Genomic DNA, 6,798 nt, shown 5'->3' on the forward strand with positions numbered 1-6,798 from the left:
ACGCATGCAAGTGACTTGGAGCCACATTGGGGCCACATTGGGTCCTGTGTGCATTTATACTGCAGTCTGATAAAGATCACATTTTACTTGCTGGGGAAACTGTTGAAAAAGTCAGATTTAAAAAAAAATCTGATTTAAAAAAAAATCTTATTTGTCCACTTTGGCCTGCAGTGTAAACGTAGTCCGAGTGAACGAGTGATGGATACACAAAAATCGAAGGATGTGGAGGCTGTTTTGATAAATTGACCTTTTTGTTTCTCTCAAGCTGAAACCAATTAATATATGCTAGAGTGGGTCTGGGTTAGTTTTTGCCTCATCCCTCACTTAAAGACTAGATCTGAACAATCCAAGTCTTGGATTGCAATCCTCTCCAAGGTTTCTAATTGACATTCTCATTGACATCCCACTGGGTTGAGTTTTTCCTTGCCCTTATGTGGGATATGAACCGAGGATGTCGTTGTGGCTTATGCAGCCCTTTGAGACACTTGTGATTTAGGGCTATATAAATAAACATTGATTGATTGACATTGAAACACCCTCAGGAAGAGATGCTTTAAGACATGGCTAGCTGAGCTGTTTGGCCACAATACCCAGCAATGTTTGGAGGAGAAAAGGTGCGCCCTTTAATCCCAGGAACACCACACCTACTGTCAAGCATGGTGGTGGTAGTATTATGCTCTGGGCCTGTTTTGCTGCCAATGGAACTGGTGCTTTACAGAGAGTAAATGGGACAATGAAAAATGAGGATTACCTCCAAATTCTCCTAAAATCATCAGCTCGGAGGTTGGGTCTTGGGCGCATTTGGGTGTTCCAACAGGACAATGACCCCAAACACACGTCAAAAGTGGCAAAGGAATGGCTAAATCAGGCTAGAATTAAGGTTTTAGAATGGCCTTCTCAAAGTTCTGACATGTGGACAATGCTGAAGAAACAAGTCCATGTCAGAAAACCAACAAATTTAGCTGAACTGCACCAATTTTGTCAAGAGGAGTGGTCAAAAATTCAAGCAGAAGCTTGTGGATGGCTACCAAAAGCACCTTATTGCAGTGAAACTTGCCAAGGGACATGTAAGCAAATATTAACATTGCTGTATGTATACTTTTGACCCAGCAGATTAGCTCACATTTTCAGTAGACCCATAATAAATTCATAAAAGAAACAAACTTCATGAATGTTTTTTGTGACCAAAAAGTATGTGCTCCAATCACTCTATCACAAAAAAATAAGAGTTGTAGAAATGATTGGAAACTCAACACAGCCATGACATTATGTTCTTTACAAGTGTATGTAAACTTTTGATCGCGACTGTAGTGCTTTCATGGCGAGTTTACTGACAGATATAAGTAAGAACTTTACACCACTTTATATTAGAAATGGCAACAACAGAGGATGAATGTCCCATAACAAGAAGATATAGAAAAAGAAGAAGCTTATCGACTACAAAGGCGGACGCGCGCAATTTTTCAGGACTCATGCAGATCCCAAATACAGATCAGCAGTACCAGACGGTAAGAAAAGTTGCTTTTGCATACTATTGTGAAACCAAACACCAGATAATATGTCTTACCTTATACACACACCATACTCCTATATTGAAGCACAGTACAATCCATCAAGTGGTGAGGCTTCATAGCTTACCAAAGTCCTACTAAAACATTTTGATAGATTTTTGAGCGCCGTTTGTAATGTTCTATATTTTTAAAGGAACATATAACATTTTGGTGTTGTTTACTTGAGTCATATTGCAGGCTACACACTTATCTCTTATGCGTGACTGCCATCTACTGGTCACACTTATCATTACAAAAAAATTGCTTCAAGGTCGGTAAGCACAACCAGAATCTTCCCGTACATTAGGTTATAAGGCGCACTGTCGAGTTTTGAGGAAATGAAAGGGTTTTAAGGGTGCCTTATAGTCCGAAAAATACTGTAGAAGTAATATTCTGTTTCAACTTGTGAAGCCATTGTTAGGCTGTCATCCAGAGGGCACGGAAGCTCCGGAGTAACACTGTGCACCAGATTAAAGATGAAGCAGGCTAAATTAAAAAGAGGGATTACATTCCTGTAGGGGCCCCATCATTGCAGACGTATTTGTTTATTTATTAACGGCCTCTGGGACACACTTGCATGTTTTTGGCGGATTGATCCCCTGGAGAGAATAACCAGGTGATACACTATATTGCCAAAAGTATTTGGCCACCTGCCTTGACTCACATATGAACTTGAAGTGCCATCCCATTCCTAACCCATAGGGTTCAATATGATGTCGGTCCACCTTTTGCAGCTATTACAGCTTTAACTCTTCTGGGAAGGCTGTCCACAAGGTTGCAGAGTGTGTTTATAGGAATTTTCCACCATTCCTCCAAAAGCGCATCGGTGAGGTCACACACTGATGTTGGTGGAGAAGGCCTGGCTCTCAGTCTCCGTTCTAATTCATCCCAAAGGTGTTCTGTCGGGTTCAGGTCAGGACTCTGTGCAGGCCAGTCAAGTTCATCCACACCAGACTCTGTCATCCATGTCTTTATGGACCTTGTTTTGTGCACTGGTGCACTGTCATGTTGGAAGAGGAAGGGGCCCGCTCCAAACTGTTCCCACAAGGTTGGGAGCATGGAATTGTCCAAAATGTTTTGGTATCCTGGAGCATTCTTAGTTCATTTCACTGGAACTAAGGGGCCAAGCCCAACTCCTGAAAAACAACCCCACACCATAATTCCTCCTCCACCAAATTTCACACTCGGCACAATGCAGTCCGAAATGTAGCGTTCTCCTGGCAACCTCCAAACCCAGACTGGTCCATCAGATTGCCAGATGGAAAAGTGTGATTCATCACTCCAGAGAAGGCGTCTCCACTGCTCTAGAGTCCAGTGGCGAAGTGCTTTACACCACTGCATCCCACGCTTTGCATTGGACTTGGTGATGTATGGCTTAGATGCAGCTGCTCGGCCATGGAAACCCATTCCATGAAGCTCTCTGCGTACTGTACGTGGGCTAACTGGAAGGTCACATGAAGTTTGGAGCTCTGTAGCAACTGACTGTGCAGAAAGTCTTTGCACTATGCGCTTCAGCATCCGCTGACCCCTCTCTGTCAGTTTACGTGGCCTACCACTTGGTGGCTGAGTTGCTGTTGTTCCCAAACTCTTCCCTTTTCCTATAATAAAGTTGACTTTGGAATATTTAGGAGCGAGGAAATTTCACGACTGGATTTGTTGCACAGGTGGCATCTAGAGATGTCCGATAATATCGGCCTGCCGATATTATCGGCCGATATATGCGTTAAAATGTAATATCGGAAATTATCGGTATCGTTTTTTTTATTATCGGTATCGTTTTTTTTGTTGTTTTGTTTTTTGTTCTTTGTTTTTTTATTAAATCAACATAAAAAACACAAGATACACTTACAATTAGTGCACCAACCCAAAAAACCTCCCTCCCCCATTTACACTCATTCACACAAAAGGGTTGTTTCTTTCTGTTATTAATAGTCTGGTTCCTACATTATATATCAATATAGATCAATACAGTCTGCAAGGGATACAGTCCGTAAGCACGCATGATTGTGCGTGCTGCTGGTCCACTAATAGTACTAACCTTTAACAGTTAATTTTACTCATTTTCATTCATTACTAGTTTCTATGTAACTGTTTTTATATTGTTGTACTTTCTTTTTTATTCAAGAAAATGTTTTTAATTCATTTATCTTATTTTACAAATTTTTTTAAAAAGTACCTTATCTTCACCATACCTGGTTGTCCAAATTAGGCATAATAATGTGTTAATTCCACGACTGCATATATCGGTTGATATCGGTATCGGTTGATATCGGTATCGGTAATTAAAGAGTTGGACAATATCGGAATATCGGATATCGGCAAAAAGCCATTATCGGACATCCCTAGTGGCATCCTATGACAGTTCCACGCTGGAAATCACTGAGAGCGGCCCATTTTTTCACAAATGTTTGTAGAAACAGTCTCCATGCCTAAGTGCTTGATTTGATACACCGGGCCAAGTAATTAGGACACCTCATTCTGATCATTTGGATGGGTGGCCAAATACTTTTGGCAATGTAGTGTATCTCTTGATCTTCAGATGGAGAGAGTGAACTTTATTCAAAACTCTTCATGACCTTGCCACCGGCTTCAAACTTCATTCATTCATGTCCCCTTTTTTTTGCTTGCTCGGCTTTCAAAGGGAATTTGGACCCTTTTTTGTGTCCTATAGGCTGAAAGGGAGCATCGGCGTTGACATCGATGTGCCAAAAGCGTCACAGAGATTGTTCTAAACGAGCATTTAGCATCTGGAGCTTGCATCAGTCTTGCGTTAGTATTTCACAGCTAATAACGCTCATCAAACATAGATGTATATGAAACCAAATATACACGATCAAAGGCACGACTCCCCTGTCAAGGTAGTGTGAGGTGCGTTCCCTTGACCTACATGTGTCACTTTACATTCTGCACTACACGGGGAAACTGAGCAGGTTCACCACACTAGGACAGGACTAGATCATAATAATTAGAATTCATAGTTAACGTTGTTATGGTTGTATACTTGATTTAATACGCACACTGAGATGCCAGCGTTAGAATTTGGACGATGCTGATTCCGGCTCTTTGTTTCGATTTCCGGTTCCCAATGATTACCGTTCTTTAGACCAGTGAAGATGGCACGTTGTGTAAATGGTAAATAAAAACAATGATTTGCAAATCCTTTTCAACTTATATTCAATTGAATAGACTGCAAAGACAAGATATTTAATGTTCGAACTGAGAAACTTTTTTTTTTTTTGGCAAATAATCATGAACTTAGAATTTAATGGCAGCAACACATTTCAAAAAAGTTGTCACATGGGCATTTTTACCACTGTGTTACATGGCCTTTCCTTTTAACTACACTCAGTAAAGGTTTGGGAACTGAGGAGACACATTTTTGAAGTGGAATTATTTTCCATACTTGCTTGATGTACAGCTTAAGTTGTTCAACAGTCTCCCTTCTGCTATTTTAGCCTTCATAATGCGCCACACATTTTCAATGGGAGACAGGTCTGGACTACAGGCAGGCCAGTCTAGTACCCGCACTCATTTACTATGAAGCCACGTTGATGTAACACATGGCTTGGCATTGTCTTGCTGAAATAAGCAGGGGCGCCCATGGTAACGTTGCTTGGATGACAACATATGTTGCTCCAAAACCTGTATGTACCTTTCAGCATTAATGGTGCCTTCACAGATGTGTAAGTTACCCATGTCTTGGGCACTAATACACCCCCATACCATCACACATGCTGGCTTTTGAACTTTGTGCCTAGAACAATCCAAATTCTTCTTTTCCTCTTTGGTCCAGAGGACAAGACGTCCACAGTTTCCAAAAACAATTTGAAATGTGGACTCATCAGACCACAGAACACTTTTCCACTTTGTATCAGTCCATCTTAGATGAAGCGTTTCTGGGTGTTGTTGATAAATGGCTTTCGCTTTGCATAGTAGAGTTTTAACCTGCGCTTACAGATGTAGCGACCAACTGTAGTTACTGACAGTGGGTTTCTGAAGTGTTCCTGAGCCCATGTGGTGATATCCTTTACACACTGATGTCGCTTTTTAATGCAGTACTGCCTGAGGGATCGAAGGTTGTAATATCATTGCTTACGGGCAGTGATTTCTCCAGATTCTCTGAACTTTTTGATGATATTACAGACTGTACATTTTGAAATCCCTGAATTTCTTGCAAGAGCTGGTTGATAATTGTTGTTCTTAAACTGTTCGACAATTCGCTCACGCATTTGTTGACAAAGTGGTGACCCTCGCCCCATCCTTGTTTGTGAATGACTGAGCATTTCATGGAATCTACTTTTATACCCAATCATGGCACCCACCTGTTCCCAATTAGCCTGTTCAACTGTGGGATGTTCTAAATATTTTTTCAGTCTTTTTTGCCACTTGTGCCAGCTTTTTTGAAACACGTCGCAGGCATCAAATTCCAAATGAGCTAATAACTGCAAAAATAACAAGGTTTACCAGTTAGAACATTAAGTATCCTGTCTTTGCAGTCTATTCAATTGAATATAGGTTGAAAAGGATTTGCAAATCATTGTGTTCTGTTTTTTTTTTTACCATTTACACAACGTGCCAACTTCACTGCTTTTGGGTTTTGTGCAATTATGATTTTAGAGCAGGTTGAGTGGGTCTGGATGAGTTTTTGCCTCATTTCCTGTGGGAATAGTGCGTGTGACTGAAGCATTAAGGAGTGAAATTAGGTTATTTTATCCAGGACTATCTGCAGTGTGCTTAAACAACCACCAGGTAGCATCTGTGAGCTGATAATACTGTATCATCTCTTTCTCTTTTGAACCTATAACGTCTTCACATCGAGGAAACACCATTTTTTAGGCATTCTTTACTCACACTTTAAGTGGGCGATGAGTCAAAAAGTAGTCCAGACACTTTTGACATACACTATATTGCCGAAAGTATTTGGCCAACTGCCTTGACTCACATATGAACTTGAAGTGCCATCCCATTCCTAACCCATAGGGTTCAATATGATGTCGGTCCACCTTTTGCAGCTATTACAGCTTCAACTCTTCTGGGAAGGCTGTCCACAAGGTTGCGGAGTGTGTTTATAGGAATTTTCGACCATTCATCCAAAAGCGCATTGGTGAGGTCACACACTGATGTTGGTGGAGAAGGCCTGACTCTCAGTCTCCGTTTTAATTCATCCCAAATGTTTAGGTCAGGACTCTGTGCAGGCCAGTCAAGTTCATCCACACCAGACTCTCATCCGTGTCTGTATGGACCTTGC

The 6,798-nt window shown here is 41.1% G+C and overlaps 1 protein-coding gene across 9 annotated transcripts in view; it reads left to right on the forward strand.

Annotated features, from left to right (window-relative positions):
* The window catches only part of arhgap9 (Rho GTPase activating protein 9), a 144,837-nt gene that overhangs the window by 76,488 nt on the left and 61,551 nt on the right, over positions 1 to 6,798 (forward strand). The gene's annotated exons all lie outside the window — the stretch shown is intronic.

Source organism: Entelurus aequoreus, linkage group LG26 (assembly GCF_033978785.1).
Source record: "Entelurus aequoreus isolate RoL-2023_Sb linkage group LG26, RoL_Eaeq_v1.1, whole genome shotgun sequence".
Classification (NCBI taxonomy): domain Eukaryota; kingdom Metazoa; phylum Chordata; class Actinopteri; order Syngnathiformes; family Syngnathidae; genus Entelurus; species Entelurus aequoreus.